Genomic DNA, 17,725 nt, shown 5'->3' on the forward strand with positions numbered 1-17,725 from the left:
ATACAATTCTTTAAAAATTATTTACGATGTTCTTTTATATATTTATGTGAGAATTTTATGAAAGAGCATCATAGTAAATTAGTAATAAAAGTAATCCTCTCTCTCTCTCTCTCTCTCTCTCTCTCTCTCTCTCTCTCTCTCTCTCTCTCTCTCTCTCTCTCTCTCTCTCTCTCTCTCTCTCTCTCTCTCTCTCTCTCTCTCTACGTCAATCTAATTAAAAAAAAAAGTAACTTGAGTATGGATCTCGTAACCCAATGGCGTGAATGGCCTATTTAGTCCCCTTGAATGATATATTTGCCTCCCTACCCTCAACCCATTTTTATGTTGACAAGGGCCTGACCTTTGATTTCAAGTGCTATCATGAGTTCCATGTTGAATCCATGAAATATATATATATATATATATATATATATATATAAAATAAAAAAATTAAAAAAAAAATCTAGGCTCTTAAGTCCATTACATTAAGGAATAGATTTTCGAGTTTTTGAGCTCATTCCATGTAGTGGGCAATTTTGGGCTTTAAAGCCCATTCCATGAAGTGATAACTTTAGGCTTTTAAGCCATTCTATGAAGACCTTGGGCCAAAAGTTATAATCCATGTAGCATTAGAGAAATTCTGGGTTTTTTAGGTATTAAATTGGTTTGGCCTGTGATCTAATATTTTATTGGCTAAAATGTAAATTGTATATTCTAAGTTTGACTAAAATTCATTTAAGTTCTCTAAATTTACTTTCATTTAATTAAATCCTTTAAATTTTAAATTTATTAAATCCAGTCATTTTCATACAATTCTTTAAAAATTATTTATGATGTTCTTTTATATATTTATGTGAGAATTTTATGGAAGAGCATCATAGTAAATTAGTAATAAAAGTAATCCTCTCTCTCTCTCTCTCTCTCTCTCTCTCTCTCTCTCTCTCTCTCTCTCTCTCTCTCTCTCTCTCTCTCTCTACGTCAATCTAATTAAAAGAAAAGTAACTTGAGTATGGGCCTCGTAACCCAATGGCGTGAATGGCCTATTTAGTCCCCTTGAATGATATATTTGCCTCCCTACCTTCAACCCATTTTTATGCTGGCAAGGGCCTTGACCTTTGATTACAAGTGCTATCATGAGTTCCATGTTGAATCCATGAAATATATAAAAAATAAAAAAATAAAAATCTAGGCTCTTAAGTCCATTACATTAAGGAATAGATTTTCGAGTTTTGAGCTCATTCCATGTAGTGGGCAATTTTGGGCTTTTAAGCCCATTCCATGAAGTGATAACTTTAGGCTTTTAAGCCATCCTATGTAATGAAAAATACTTGAGCCCAATTTTAAAAAAAATATAAAGACCTTTGGATGAAAGTCTAATCCATATAGAGAAATTCTGGGCTTTGTGGATATTAAATTGGTTTTTTTTTTTTTTTTTTTTTTTTTTTTTTTTTTTTCATGGAAGTATATTGGTAGCTAGATTTGTCTTGGCCAACGGCTTGAGATCTCGAGTAAAAACCGGAAATAAAATTCCAATTTGGCCAGACTGATGGCTTCCAACTTGTGCTCCCATGCTAACCATCAAATTATTATTATTTTAAATCAATGTTATTACATGCAAGGAATACCAATAGAAGCTAAACAACATTTTTTATTTTTAGATGGGGTTTAGGTGGGGTGTCACCTTGTTTGTAGATTTCGTTTTCCCGAGTATGATAGAAAATAAACTAATTTTATTTTCGTTTACACCTTCCTCCAACTACTCTTAATTAATGAGATGTGGTTATGATTGATTTCTGAACCGTGTAATGAGATGTGGTTTTGTGCACTAGGCTCTCCATTTCTTATTTTGTGCATAACAATGTAATTCTGTTGCTTCTTTTGCACAACTACGTTTTTTTGTTTTAAATTTTTGGTACCTAATTGATTGAAATGTGTAATATTTTGACGAGTCTAGGTTGTTGATCAATACAGTCAGCGAGCTCCCTTGGCACCACCAGCCATGTTTGAACAATATGGTGGTGGGTGTGGTGGTGCAATATCTATTGGTGAAGCACTTGAAGCCATTGCCAAGACAGTCGGGTTAGAAGCCTGTGGACTGGAGTGATGCTGCTGCTATTCAGACAGTGAAGTTAGAGCAACAGGGTAAATCAACATAGTCTCAGGTGGGGTTGCCGTTGCAGCCCAATCAGTTGCAAGTTCTAATGACATAGCAACAAGCAACGAGAAAAAGACAAAACCTGTCAATATTCTAGCGGTAATATATTAATTCACACTTATTTATATCTACTATTTGACACACATATTCATAATTAATACAGAAATATCCACATTTAAATGCTAAAATATCTATATTTTAATGCAAATAAGTAGTGAATGCATAATATAAATAAGCTTTTGCTCACAAATGGACCTGTTCATTTCATTTTGCTAGCCTGCCTGGGTTAAGTGCTAGTCTCAACCTATATTTAGATTCAATTGTGTGAAGACCTGCCTGGCTCAGTGGATAGGACCAAATGTTTAAACCCAGGCCCTGTGCTTTATAGCGTACTCAATGGAGCCCACCCTAAGCTTCTTGTTATTTTTTCAAGGCTTATTGCACGAGACTCATTTTGATGATGCAGTTTTCATATAATTTCATTTCTAGAGAGAGAGAGAGAACGAGCATCAAGGTTGCAACTTCCTTTTAATAATAATTAAATAGTAAATACCAATAAGCTATTGCATTTTTTTTTTTTTTTTTTTTGGAGAAAGAATAAGCTATTGCATTATTGTAATAAAATTAAAACCTTCAGCACAATCCAAAAATAATGGGAATCCAACGAGCATAACAAAAAGACTATACAAATTAAAATTTCATTTTCTCATTCTTCTTTTCAACCTTTAACCAAATAAAACGAAATTTACATCATTTTTCATCCTTCAACTTTTTTTCTTCTCTATTCTATCAATTTTTAATCAGTAAGAGCATTTACAGCAGCGGAGCTAAATAGCTATAATGCTATTTTAGCTCCACCAAAATACCAAAAACAGCCATGCAGCAGTGGAGGCATTCTTATAATATCCTTTCTATCCTTCCTTGGTATTCTATCCTCCCGCCTTTTTATTAGCTAGCTCATTGGTGCAGTTTTGACATATTTGATTAATATATAGCATTCTGTTGAAGCAAATGAATGGGTCTCAATATTGGGTCCTCTGTTTCATTTTTATGTATGAATTAATCTAAATATCGAAGATTTTCTGTAATTCAGCCCATTGTAGTAGGCAGGATTTCATTTTTACGCAACAAATTTTTTTTTTTTTTTTTCATATTATTTTTAAATGCTTGTTTTCAGTGCCCATTTACCCATTCCCTCCACGGTCCCATACCGGATCCATCATTCTCACAAGTGCCAACCAAAAAGATGCAGAGAAAGCTATGGAAAAATCCTGGACTGCTATAACTCTTTGAACTTCAAATCTCTCCTTGACAATGGGCCATGGAATTGAACTCTTCAACACCATGTTTCATCTTATGCAGATTCCAGTTTGGAAAGTTATTCGATTTCTATTCCATTCCATATCTTGCGAAGCCTTCTGGGTGAAGTAGCTTCTTGTGCTCCGATTGGCATTAAAATAAAACTCCTTTTGACGAAGATGAGGGGACATATTAGGTGTTTCCTAACAAAGTTTTTGTATCAATGAAAAAGTAATTAAAAGGTTAGAATTCCCATTTAAAGATGCCAGGAAGTCCCTGGCCATTTAAGATCGCCCCTTTCATAGTAGATTATTAAGCTAAAAAAATTAAATAATTACTATCTCTCTCTTTATTGATAAAAACCTTATCATAATGTAACTAATAACTTGTCATTTTATTGCACTATATTGTAATTCGGTGCTTTAGTGTTTTTTAATGCAGTATATTCTATCAATCAAGCCATAGCTTTTCAGAATACAAATCATCTATTTCACTTTTTCACTTTTTTTGTGTTCCACTGTATATATACTCTACAAATATATGCTGCACAAGGACCTTCTAAGATGCAAAAGTTATTTATATGCGTAGGCTAGAGATTAGACTTTACCCGAAAATCGACAAAATGTAACGTTTTATAATTAGGGAGTGCCATTACTTTTTCTACAAAAATGCATATTTTTATTTTTGTCTAAATAATGGTCTTTTTTTTTTTTTTTTTTTGGTGTTGTTGTAAATTAAGATAAGACATTTTTCTCCAATGAACTACTTAAAATTATTTTAAATGTTTGAGAGGATTTCGTTGGTAATATTTTTCTAAACATTGAGATTGGACTAGGAAAAGGTAAACAAGAAATGTTATTCAAGTTGTTTTTCTAAACATTGTGATTTGAAATTTAAGAAAAACAATTGAAATGTTATTCAAGTGGTTCTTTTGATTTAGTCTATTATTACGAAATGAATTATCCCGCAATTTTCAACTCTAATCCTTTGCCACAGTAGATAGAATTTCATGATTCTTGCCTTATTCTCAATTGCACACTTTCAAAGCTCTCCATATTGCTTACTTTTTTTTCTTTTTCTTTTTTCTTTTTTTCAGAATGATATTGCTTGCTTTTTTATTATAAATAAAAACAAAGGAAATAATTTTTACTTGAATATAAAAATATTTTTTTTAAATGCTCTATACAAACCAAGCACTTGAAAATGTTTTTCAGATTATTTTTAAGAACACAATTAATCACTAGAAACAATTTGTTTCCTTGAAATTTTTTTTAATCAAAATCATTTGACTTTGAAATAAATGCAATCTCAATCGCAAATTGATATTTATTTTATTTTTTAAATGTTCCATACAAATGAAGCACTTCAAAATGTTTTTCAATGCATTTTCAAGAACGCAATTAATCACTATAAAACAATTTGTTTCCTTGAAAATATTTTTTAATCAAAATCATTTTACTTTGAAATAAATGCAATCTCAATCACAAATTGATATTTATTCAGGGTACCCTATGTGCATACTACTAATATCCATAAGCGCGCATAAGAGTTCTCGTGTGCATAGTTCCATGAGGTATTTCCATTAACTTAATAGAACTATAAAAGTTGATAAAGTGGCAAATGGAAAGATATAGAAGCAATGACACACCAATTATTAAACTAGAGAAAATGCTAAGAGCCTTATTCTCGAAGTAGAATTGTACTTTGGTTCACAACTTCCTATACTTCTGCCTATTTTGTTGAAAACAATGAAAATATGGTCAATTGTAATTAAATTATTTTATTCTGAATTTAATATCTTATCTAATATTAGTGGAATTTGTGCAGGGACCATGGCAATAAGGCTATATAATTGCTTTCGAATGGTCTATTGCTATTAAATTATTTTATTCTAAATCTAATATCTTACTTAATAATAGTGGGGTTTTGGCTTTTGAGTAGAATTGTGGTGTGCCTTTATGTTAGAACCTCTTTCTCTCTCCGTTGTGTGTGTTGGGAAATTTAGACTCCGATTGATAGAATTAACAAGTTTTAAACCCAAGTTGTTAATTAGATTTATTATGAATAAAACCTGTTAAAACAAACAAATAAACATCAATATCATGTCAAAATCATGCAATGGAAAAATAAATAAGACAATATATGATGACCCAGGAAAACTAATGAAACAAACGAGTTTCATAGTAAAAAAAACTTGGGGGAAACCTTCCCGAAAAGTAATCCACTATAGAAAAAAAAAGTTTCAGATCTAGTACAAAACCTTTGTCCCTAGACTCTACAGTCCCCATAGATAAACTTATAGCAGAAACCTTCTACTGCTTCATAACCTCTGAACTATTCAATATATGAACGCTACCCTTTTTGCACGGATCCCAGTACGTGACTAACCAATGATACACGGCCCCCAGTACATAACTCACTCACCAACTTGAAGAAGATTGTTGGCTACAAAGTTCTTCACTTCATCAACAATGAAGATCAAGAAGCACTTGGTTACAAAACCCTAAGGCACAAAGACGCAGTAACTTCTTTCATAGAGAATAAGGCATCAATCACTTTTTGCATATGTTCTCCTTGTATTCTCTTATGTGATGGCCTCTAAAACAAGCCTTATATATGTCTAAGGTTGTGAGAAAAGAAACCCTACACAAACACAAAAGCATGGACTGAAAATCAGATCTGAAAATCTGAATTCCGTAACCTCGATAGATACCTCAATAGCTATCTGTCGAGCAGTTGTCGAGCTATCTGTCCACAGATGTCGAACTATCTGTCCAGCTTTAATGAATAACTTTTCTTCACTTGTTTCTTGGTCCAATTTTCATGGCTTTGATACTAGACTTGAACAACATGTTTCTTGAATTATTAAACACATCCTAGAGCTACCCAAATACAAGTAAAGTGCGTTTTGTCAAAGGATTAGCCTATTACATAAAATAGTGACATATGTTTCTAACAAGTGAATCACATATGTCCTAACACTGTGTGTGTATTTGTTTCTCAAAAAAAAAAAAAAAATAGTGGGGTTTTGTGCATGCTCCGTTAACTCTTTCTTTTACTTTAACTAAACTCCTCAGTTATCTATAGAGATTAATTTGTAATTCGATCTTATTTTTCGGATCAACAATTATAATCAATCTTCCAATTGACTTCAGTCTTGAATTTTCAATCTTAGATTGCATTTATTTCCAAAAAAAAAAAAATTTATTTCAAATTTCGGTAATTTAATCCCTTTTTATATTTTGTTGTTGGGAATCTGCGGGTATCATGAATTTGTGTCATTTTGTTAAATTTTGTGAAACTATTCTCAATTAAATGTTGGAATGATGAATTCTGTGCTCATTATATTATATCTTGTGAAATTTATAGTAGATTTTGGTATTGCAGATTTGTTGGTACCATGTATTTGTGTTTTTTACGTTAAATTTTGTGAGATTATTCTTTGTTAAATGTTGGATTGGTGAATTTTTTTTCCATCAATAAAAAATGTTATTTTAGTTTGAATATAAAAATATGATTAAAAAAAAAAAGTTCCATACAAAACAATCACCTGAAAATGCTTTTTTAGAACATTTTCAAGAATGTAATTAATCACTAAAAAAATATTTCCCTGAAAATATATTTTATAAAAAAAAATTTACTTTGAAATAAATGCAATCTCAATAAAAATTTGCAAGGTTGTTGCTTTATTTTTTTTCTTAAAACCTTTTGAAACAATCGGTAATTTAACATAGAATCAGATCGAGAGGCAGGGGATGTGTTGCTCTTGAATTAACTAAGAACCTTTTACAGCCCAAGTAATTTTTTATATATGTTTTTTTTTTTAAGCTCAAGAACTGTAACAAGTTATATAATAGATGTTTGCTATAACTCAAAAATAAAAATATAAATAAAAATGGTACGAAACACATGGCTAGACTTGGGCAAGCTATCAATACACAAACCTAAATGCCCTGGCTTTTTATTTATTTATGAAATTGTCAAAATATTTCTTTTGTCCAAAAAATTATTTTTATCATTTTTATCTTAGAATTTGGATAATATAATTTTAGTTGTGTAGAAATCTCACTTAACTGCCTAACAGCTAGCAACATTTTGTTAAGCTACAAAAGGATTTCAAGGAAAAAAAAAAAAAAAAAAAGTAATCCCAACTTTAAATGTAAATCTTTTAGTTCTGTCAATACCAGCCATGAGATTGTAGCCAAAAATTTATTCTAGGTTTGGGATTAAGACTTCAGTAGGATTATTTATTTATTTATTTATTTATTTTTTATTGCTTTGGTCAAATGGTTTCTTGCTTATGGCCTCAAGAAGAGTTAATGGTAAATTGGTTATTTGTTTTTGTGGAGGTGATCATAGCTTTTTTAAAGACGATTTTGAAACTAGGATTAGAATAAAAGTATGATATCCTAGGAGAAGAGGTAGATACTGAAGAAACCATAAGTCCAAAATCAATAAGCAGGGGCGGCCCAACATAATTTGGGGCCTAAGGCAAAAAATTTATGTGGGGCCTTTAATATGTAAATATTAATTAAACAAAATTATTTAATACTAATTAAATTAAGGTTAATTTGATACATTAAATACATAAATAATACCAACTAGACTAATATTAATTTCATATAGAAAATTGAATATTATAGTTGAATTATAAATATTAATAAAAAGAAATAAAAATATATTGCGATTAAAAAAGATACTTTATTTTGGATATAAGATGATGCATAGTTAAATAAAGTTGTAATCTAATTTTTAATTTTATATTTTGATTTTAAGAAAGAGAGAGAGATTGATATTATTTGGTGTATGGTTTTGTAGGATATTAGTTTACAAAAATTAAAGTCTCAAACTATTAGGGGAGATTAATCTATAATTGATGATTTAACACATTTACAACATCTTTTTGAAATATTTTAGGGTTTCAATTGAGTTAAGGTTCTATTGGTCTCGCACTTTGAGAGTCTTAATAGAAATGAAAAAGAAAAATGCGCTAATTAAAAGTACTATAAAATGTTCAAAATATAATATGATATTATTTCTCATTGATGAATTTCATCAATTTAACTAATGAATGTTTATATCACATTTTTTGTGATTAATAACATGGCAATTTGTAATAATAAAATTTGTACATCACTAATAAAAAAAATGTACAATCTTTAAAAAATATATATAATTTTATAAAAATTTAGGTTTTTAACTATGAAAAATGGGGCTTTTTTTTCCAAGGAAATATTTGTTTTTTAGTGGGGCCTTAGGCCTAGGCCTAACTTGCCTAGGCCTTGAGCCAGCCCTGTCAATAAGTACAAAAGCATATTAAGAGGCTAAAACTATTGTGGTCGAGCATAATTTGATGCATTTTGCATGTATTGGCGTATTCGGAGTTTGCTTGAGATTATATGCATTTTGTTCCATTTTTTTGGCCTCTAAATTAACGCCATCTTTGGATGCATTTGATGCATATTGGCATATTTGAAATAACTTGAGATAATTTGCACTTGGATCTTTTGATTGGGCTTAGTTTTTGTATGGCCATGTTTTGCAGCCTAAGCTCGGAATGTAAAGGATGTAGGCCTAGTGAGTCCAGTACAATAAATTTGTTGAGAGTGAGTTAAAGAATTAGGCCCTAATGAGTTTGACAACAGCTAGGATGGCTTCAAAAGATGGTCAAGCAAGAACAAAGAACATAGAGCTGAATCAATTCATTGTCCGAGGAGGTAAATCTCCATATAGATTAATTAAACTGGTTACAAGTATATCTTTGATGGCTATAGTGTTCTCTTATGAATTTCCCATCTTCCCCATCTTATGGAGAGTCTCTCACATTATATAGCTCCCTTTGGACCATCTTGATTCTACACTTGTTGATCATTTAAGCCCTTACTTGAGTGCATGTCCCATCAAACACCCTTTTTGGCTTTCTGTGAGTTGTGGTAGTTAAGACAGTACTGTTCAAGAGTTTTCTCCACATAAATGCTGCCAGAAAAGTAGCTGCAGTGCATTTAATGCTGTGGTAGCAGCTTTCCCTTAAATATTTTTGGATTTCCTTCCTTCTCGTATGTTCATGAGGCACGTCCCTATCACTGGAGCTTCTTAGAGGGTCACTCTAATTGCTAGAATACATACTTGAGCTGCATTCATCATATCCGAGGAGGAGTTCCTCCTCGGACCGCATTCCATTTATTCCTTACTTATGAGACTTTAAATTGGAACCCCTCATAACTATTTGTCCCTTCTCAGACCATTCAATGTTCTCGGACAGAGCCCAAGGCCCAATATATGATTTTGGACCCTTATCCCTATAGTTTTGATTTGGCATTTGAAACATTCAAGGCTTGAAAGAAATCTCTACTAGGTGGAGAGGAATTTGATTAAATTTGATGATCTACAAATTTTTGAGAATGGTTGTAGAGTTTGAAATGACTTGTAATTCTTGTTTTCGAATGAAGGGGAAATTCTTTAACCAACTTATTAAAAAGGTTTCTCGGTGTAATTTGAATTAGGATATGGTGAAAATTTGTTGGATTTTGTTTCATAATCATACTTTAAATTGATAATGTTTTGCATTTGAGATAGAAAAAGTTTAGAGATTGTTGAGGGCCATTTGTGAGAATCCAGGTGGAAAGAAAGAAAGAAAGCCCAATAACAAGGGTAACAAAGAATTGACAAAGCAGACAGCAAAACCATTAGGCCCAAGCGGCAAAAATAATGGATCACAGGCCCAAGAAATAAACAAATGGGTCTTGAAGAGGCAAGTGGGCTCGAAGAAGCCAGGAAAGAGAGAAATAGCATCCCATGGGCAGTGTATGAGGTAGAAAAGCGAGAAAGGGCCGCCCCAGACCCAAAATAATGCAAACTAAGAAAGTAAGGGATTTATGGCAGGCCCATAAACCCTAAGGATAAGAATAAGGTTATTGGGCCAAGGAAGCCCAATGAAGTTAGTAAAAGGCCCATGGGAATGCAAAATTAGCAAAAGAGCCGAGGAAGCCCAAAGAAAGCAAACGGGCCGAGGATGCCCAAGGGAAAGCTAAAAGGGACATAGGAGCTCATAAATAAAAGCAAATCAGTGGCCATGCCAAGCCACTAAGAGAAAGAATAAACGGCTGGCCTAAAAGAGGCCCAACAAGATTAAGTTATTACAGCATGAATAACAGAACGACATTGCAAGAAATAAGGGGAACCAAGGAATGGGCCAAAGAAATGTAAGACCCATCATCAAAAAAAGCCCAACTCTTGAGAGGAGCGGGAAAACAAAAAGCAGCCCACATAAGAGGTCAAAAAACACGGACGGTGAACCTCCAGACCACGGCAGACGAATGGGCAGCAGGCAAGTTTTGGACACATATGGAATGAAGGCACGAGCAAGGCCCAGACACCACCAGCCTGTACCCAGCCAATACAGAGCATGGTGAGGTCAGGGGGTCAGAGAATCAGAGGGCATGGTTTGGTGGTAGGGAGAGGGGAAAAATCTATTTTGAAGGTTCCGACTCAGGCTCTTTCGGGGAGGTGTCCTGTTGGGATGGCTTACTACCCAAAAGAGGCAAGCTAAGTTGAAACCAATAGGTGCATGCCATGAAGGATAGGGAGAGAGAAATAACCCAGACCGTAGCAGGAAAGGGTGCCACGGCAGACTAGTAAACAAAATACTCTTCTTTGTCTGGCGATGGGAGGGCAACACACAGACGGAACAGTGATGGTCGGCCAGTACACCCAGACCAGACAAAGGGAGTTAAGGATTAAAACAGTAAAACCAGGTCACAGCAGGCACTATAAAAGAAGGGTCTTGTCGTAAATAGAAGAAAGAGAAACAAGGGGGAACTCTGACTAAGAAATAGAAAATTTAAAAGAAATAGCAAAGAAAACAACTGAAAGAAAGAAACAGTGAGAATTAGAATGGTAGGCATGCACCGGTAGATTGATCCCTTCTCTCCCTCATGAAATCCGATCCTCTGTAAGAAAACCTGAGAGTATCTATGTAGAAAAACCACTCAGACCCGTTTCTCTCAGGGCAGTTAACCTCCACAGCAGGACTTTTTCCTGAGAGATTGACTGCTTTGAGGAGGAATGTTCTTCCCTTTGTGGCTCTGCTCCTATGAATTGGATTTTTGGTTGATTTTCCCTAATATTCTGACTAACCCATGCGTATTAACATTGGATATCCTCTGTTATTTTCTTTTTCTCTTCTGCAAAAAAGAAAACAATTGGTATTGCTGTTGTAATTGATTTTAAGGGCTGTTTGGTCAATTCCCCATTAAAGTGGCTAGATATTTTCTGTTTATTTTATTGTTATTATGTCTGCCTGCCACGATTTGTTTGAAACATTTTCGCCTGCCGTGAACACATCCTTGGTAGACTTGGCCTAGTTTGCGCACAAGCCGGGCTAACTTAAGCTGAAGTTGGGCCAGTCCCAACTCTCTTATCCAAAAAACTTGGGCTTAGTGCAGCAGGAGACAGCCAAACACCACTAGCACAGCCCACCTCCTTATAGAGGTATAAAAAATTTGACACTTATTGATGTGATAGATTATTAATAGCATGTAAAAAAATGAAAGTCAATGATAGGCCAAAATAGAAATCAATGAAAAATTATCAACTCAACATGTGTAAAAAATATTGTCAAATTTTTTGTGTATGGCATTACCCTTTGAGTAAATCCATGGAAGCTTTGAGCCTTTGACGACGGTGACAGGGGATTTTTCTTTTTTGTGGTTTGATTGAATTCAGGTTTAGGTGGAGTTTTGTCAGATTTTGGCTTGACTTTCATGCCTTCACCAAATGCATGAATTGTTAGGCATGGCGGGTTTTGTTTCACGCTTACATTAAATGCATGTACTTCACTGAATCACTTTGGTTTCCTTTTGATCAAATATAGATATGATGCTCTCTTATTTGGTTTGTGTGGCTAGTCTAACAGTTTGGGTGCAGTAGAAATTACAGAGGAGTGGTGTGGCATGGCAAAATGTGAGAGTGAGAGACCTCTTTGAAGAGGGATGCGTGAAGGAGGCGATGCGTGAGAAAACTTCTTATTTTAGGTGCAGCCTTGAACTTTGTATTCAGCCCTAAACTTCGTATTGTGAGAAAGAGAACTGCGTACTTGTATGAGAGAATAATTTTGGGTGTATTAGGATTGAGTTTTGTGAATGCCTCTATGTTATTTTGTATTTTTTATATTTTTTAGTGAAATTTTTTCTTGTTTCCATCTATAGACGTAGACTAAAAACCGAACCACGTAAATCCTCAGTGTTCTCTTTTGTGTCTTTGTATATATTTTTCTTTTTAGTTCTTTTTGTTAATATTGTTTAATTTAGATATTTTTTCTAAAACCCATATTCTACAATGAATTTGTGTGGGAATGTTATCTAAAGGCCGTTTCCTATGATAAATTGATAATAGAACTCGGTTATTACAATTAATTGATATATGTGCTTCATATTTTACAACATTGCACAAGTTTTTGTATAACTTTTTGCAAAGCAATTTGGTTACAATTTACCTTTTATTAATATATATATATATATATATATATATATATTTATATATATTGGTAATTGAGATACTTATACCTTTTGAATTATAGTTTTAAATATAATAATAATAAATTTGACTTTTTTTTCTTCTATTTTTAGCCAGAGAAATATTAATGTTGTAAAGGCTTAGTCAAAAATTGAAATACAAATTTTACATGATTTTACTACTAACCATCATTGTGGTTTATACAAATAACAATTTTACAATATTGTTATGTACACAGATGTATGCACAAGAATTGTCATTTGAGTGCATATTAAGTGCTAAGAGTTTTATAACTCAACTAATAGGCACTTCCTGGTTGAACTTAATGGATAACTTTCATAATAAAAGGACTTGAACATTAATTATTAAAAAAAAAAAAAAAAAAAGGTTTTTGTGTATCAGGAATTCCACGGATGTATAAACATCTAAAAATGTTTGATACATGCAACTTAATGAAATAATAAAGCTAGAAAAATAGAATGATGTTAAAATTTTAATTATAAAAAATTCTAAACCATTTCATGCCCTTAAGGATTTGTATGGGGGTAGAACCCATTTTGGCACCAAGCATTCTGGCATATATCAGGCGATTATCATTTTTAACTAATGCTTCCTTCATAAGGGGTTCCTATGTAATCGTTCCTCAACTAGACCATTTTGCATTGTCATTTTTAAACCTTGTTTGAAAGTGGAAAATGTTCTATTTCCATTTGCATTTGCTTTCAAGTTCTAATTCTAAACAAAATATCGTATCCCTAAAATGAATAATATTGCTTTTAGATAAAAATAAAAAATATTAGATATTTTTTTTCTTCTTAATTAGTCATGGAGAAAGATTTTGAAGTTCAGTGACATGAAAAAAAAATAAAAAATTCAACATCAGATTGGAGATAGTAGAAATACTTGACCTTCATCAGATTGGAGCTGGTAGAAATGCTAATGGGCCTGGTGTGACTGAACCATATTCGGATCAAGCCCATTCCGACTACTTAATAAAAGACTAAACCACCTAATGGGCCTGAATTCAATGGCGTGGGCCAGCCCAGTCACGGTTTTGCTATGATCAGGTAAGAATCTCAGAAACACAGACTGCATTCCTTCCTTCCAGATCGACTCATCAAGATTAATGCTTTAATCGCTCTTGAAATCCTACAGTACCACAAATACTCATTATGCTCTTGTGTCACTGCTAATGTTGTTTGTAATTGCTAGGACACAGCTTCCAAAAAAATGTGCAAGATATCAAGCTGATTTACCCACTTTTTCATTCATAAACATAATATTCTGCAGAAACTGGTGGTGGTTGCAGATCTAGAGGGCTTTGTTGTTACGGCCTGCTACATTTGGCATCAACTATAGTTTTAAACCTGCGTTTTAGAACTCTAGGGCTTGTTTGCTATGATTTGACTTATGGTTTTATGATTCTTCAAAATGGTTCATTGATAGAAGGGAGGATGTATGGATACCGATACAGATACAGATACAGGTATAGATATGATATGGTGACACAAGTAATTTTTAAAAAATTACTAGCCTCTAAGCACGTGCTCATGCGCGTGCTTAGAGACTCTTCTATTTTTTGGATAAGGATTAATTTAGATCATTTATTATAATTTGGGATTACTACATTTTTTAATCACAAAAAAAAAAAAAAAAAAAAACCCTTGGGATGTGATGAGTATTATGTGTAATGAAATAATTTTTCATCACACCCCTAGATTTTTTTTGTGATTGGAAAATGTAGTAATTCCAAATTATAATAAATGCTCTAAATTAATCCTTACCCAAAAAATAGAAGAGCCTCTGAGCGTGTGCTTAGAGGCTAGTTTTTTTTTTAAGAATTTGAATTTCAGAACATATACATGTGTTGCATATTTTTAACTTCTTTAAGGTTTTTTAGCAGTAGTTATCCGAAAGTTTTGTTAAACATTTGAAAGTATGGTTTTTTTTTTTGGGATAAATTTGAACATGGTTTTTTTTTTTTTGGATAGAAGTTGAATGTGGATTTGTATGTGGTATTTGAAACTTTTTAGATTTCTTTTGGATATGATTGATTTCTACTTTTTAGTATATTTTTTTCTTTCAAAAAAAAAAAAAACCAAACGTGAGATGAGTTTAAGGGTAAGCGGTTATTGAAAAAATTTTTAAAAAAAAATTTAAAGTTTTTTTTTTTTTTTTTTTTAATTTATGCAAAGAAAAAAAAAACGTTAAGCCTTGATAATGGAAGAAAAAAAAAAACTGAAGAAACTCCTAATCCAAATCTAAGCTTTATAACTCCATTGACATTATTGAATCCTTTATTCACAAAACAACAAACTTCAACACCCATTCTCATTCTTGGTACATGTTTCTTGGTTCTTCTTGTGCATTTTTTTTTTACATATAAAGGGTATGCCAAGTCCTTTCAAATTTCATCAGGTTCTTTTCATTTCAAGACTCTTTTTTCTTGCCCAATTGCCATTGAAAACTTTGGCACTTTCTCAGATAGCACGTTTGTGTCAAATGAACTCATATCAACAAATAATTCACCTTTGCCAAATAACAAACTCTTTTTTTTTTTTTTTTTTTTTTTTTTTTTTTTAATGGTTGTTACATCCAGGCTGCATTAGTTGAGTACTTGACTACTTGGGTTCCCGTTGAACACAAAAGAGGTAAGCCTATAATTAGAATGCAAAATTTTTATGCAAAATTTTAATGAAATTTTCTACTAAGAATTTAATAACATACCTTCAATGAATTGTTTGGGTCTTAAATTCCTTTGCATTTACTTCAACTCCACCCTTTCTTCCCTATATAGAAAATAGAGAATCAACTTTGTTAGAAAATAGTTGCAAAATGCAAAGTTAAATGAGAAAGAAAAAAAAATGTACCAACTGCTCATGTGAGGATTCTATCAATGAATTTTCTGGTTCTTAAATTTTCTTAAATTCCTTTGCATTTACTTCAACTTCACCATCTCATCACTATACAAAAAATAGAGAATCAATTGTGTTAGAATATAATTGCAAAATACAAAGTAAAATGAGAAGGAAAAAAAAAAAAACCAACCGTTCATAGGATGAATCTGTAAGCAATTGCTATATACGTAAAGTTTGAAAGAGGAAAATGATACTGAGGAAGTTATCTTTAAAGAAAAAATTATAAAATTGTGGAGGAAATTGCTTCTAAATAATAGGCAAACTTTTAGGAATAAAAATACCTAAAACATTTTTTTTTTTAAATGTAAAACCATGTTGGTCAGTACTCAGTAGGCTATTAGTAGAGGATTCTAAAATCCTAAAATTTAGGATTTGTTTTGCTTGAAATTGTAAATAAAAAATAAAAAATTGTGGTCCTATTTTATAGGCAATGTTTTAGTAAAAGTTAGAAGTATTTTTACCGAACTATCCTTTAATTTTGTTCCAACTTAAACCTAGGGAATAGGGGTATTTTAGAACCAAAAAAAAAATTCCAGTCCAAATAGGTGCAACCCCTTAAATAGTAGTATAGATAATATGATATGACATATAGGACACCGTTACAATAAGAGGTATGGCACCCTAATAATTTCAAACTTCCAAGTACAAAATTGTACATATTTAAGAGGCAAATTGAATTCATAAATAAAAATAACTACCAAAAAAAAAAAAAGTTTATTCATCACATTTTATCCAAAGTACAGTTCAAAGATACAGTTTGTCACTGGTTGTATCTTGTTGAGTTGGAAAATTTTAGTTAGAGCATCCACAATAATGGTGATAAATAGCTATATTGCTATTTTTAGCACCACTAATACTTAAAAATAACATGCTGCAGTAGTGAAGTCATAGCTAAAAAATTTTAACTTCTTGCTACAATGCACAGCCATAAATGGCTTTGCATTGTAGCAAGAAGTTAAAAATAAAAAATAAAAAATAATAATAATAATTTATTAAATTTCTTTCTCTTTTCTCGTTAAAAAAAAATATTTTTTCTTTTCTTTCTCGCTCTCTCTCTTCGGCTTCTCTTCTTTCTTCTTTTTTCCTTCTCATTTTTTTTTTTCTCTTTCACTATTTTCTCTTCTCATTAGATACCCCTTTACTACCAAATTCATCTATTAGTCTCAGTTTTTGTTAGAGACACAAGACTGTTCAAGATGAGCAGCTTTGGGAGCTGATCTGCATAAAGCACTGGGCTAACATCAATTGCCCAAACCAGGAGCTCCGATCTATGGTCTTAGCTCTCAGTGGCTTTAGGCTTCACTCGCTTTACCTTTGGCCTCTTTTGAAGCCACAACCATCATTATCTAGCTCAATTGTTGCTTCTTCATCTTTTGCGGCTTCTTCTTCTTCAACTTGGTCTCTGTTTCCTCATTGAAGCCCAGCTCTGTGATTGGTGATTTATTATTTTGTTTGTGATTGGTGATTTTGTTTGGTCTGGGTTGAGGAAAAAAATTGGGGATTTGGGTTGGTGGTTTTTTTTTTTTTTTTTTTTTTTTACTATGGACTAGTGGTGGTGGTAGTTGTGGGTGTGGTTGGGGCTGATGGTGGAAGTGGTTATGGTTGGTTACTGAAGTTTGTTGTAGATGTTTTTATTATTATTCTAATGATTTATTTGTATTATTTTAATCAAATAGTTAAAAATATAGATCCATTGATGTTGGATGTGAAGAGGTAAAATAAATAAAGTGATTTTTTAGGTGCCAAATAGCTAAATTTTTAACTCCATTGCTGTGAATGCTCTTAAATACTAATGTTGCTATTGTTCACTACTAACCTTTGGGCCTAATACCACTTTGGTCTTCTATAAATATGGTATACC

Source organism: Quercus robur, chromosome 3, assembly GCF_932294415.1.
Source record: "Quercus robur chromosome 3, dhQueRobu3.1, whole genome shotgun sequence".
Taxonomy (NCBI): domain Eukaryota; kingdom Viridiplantae; phylum Streptophyta; class Magnoliopsida; order Fagales; family Fagaceae; genus Quercus; species Quercus robur.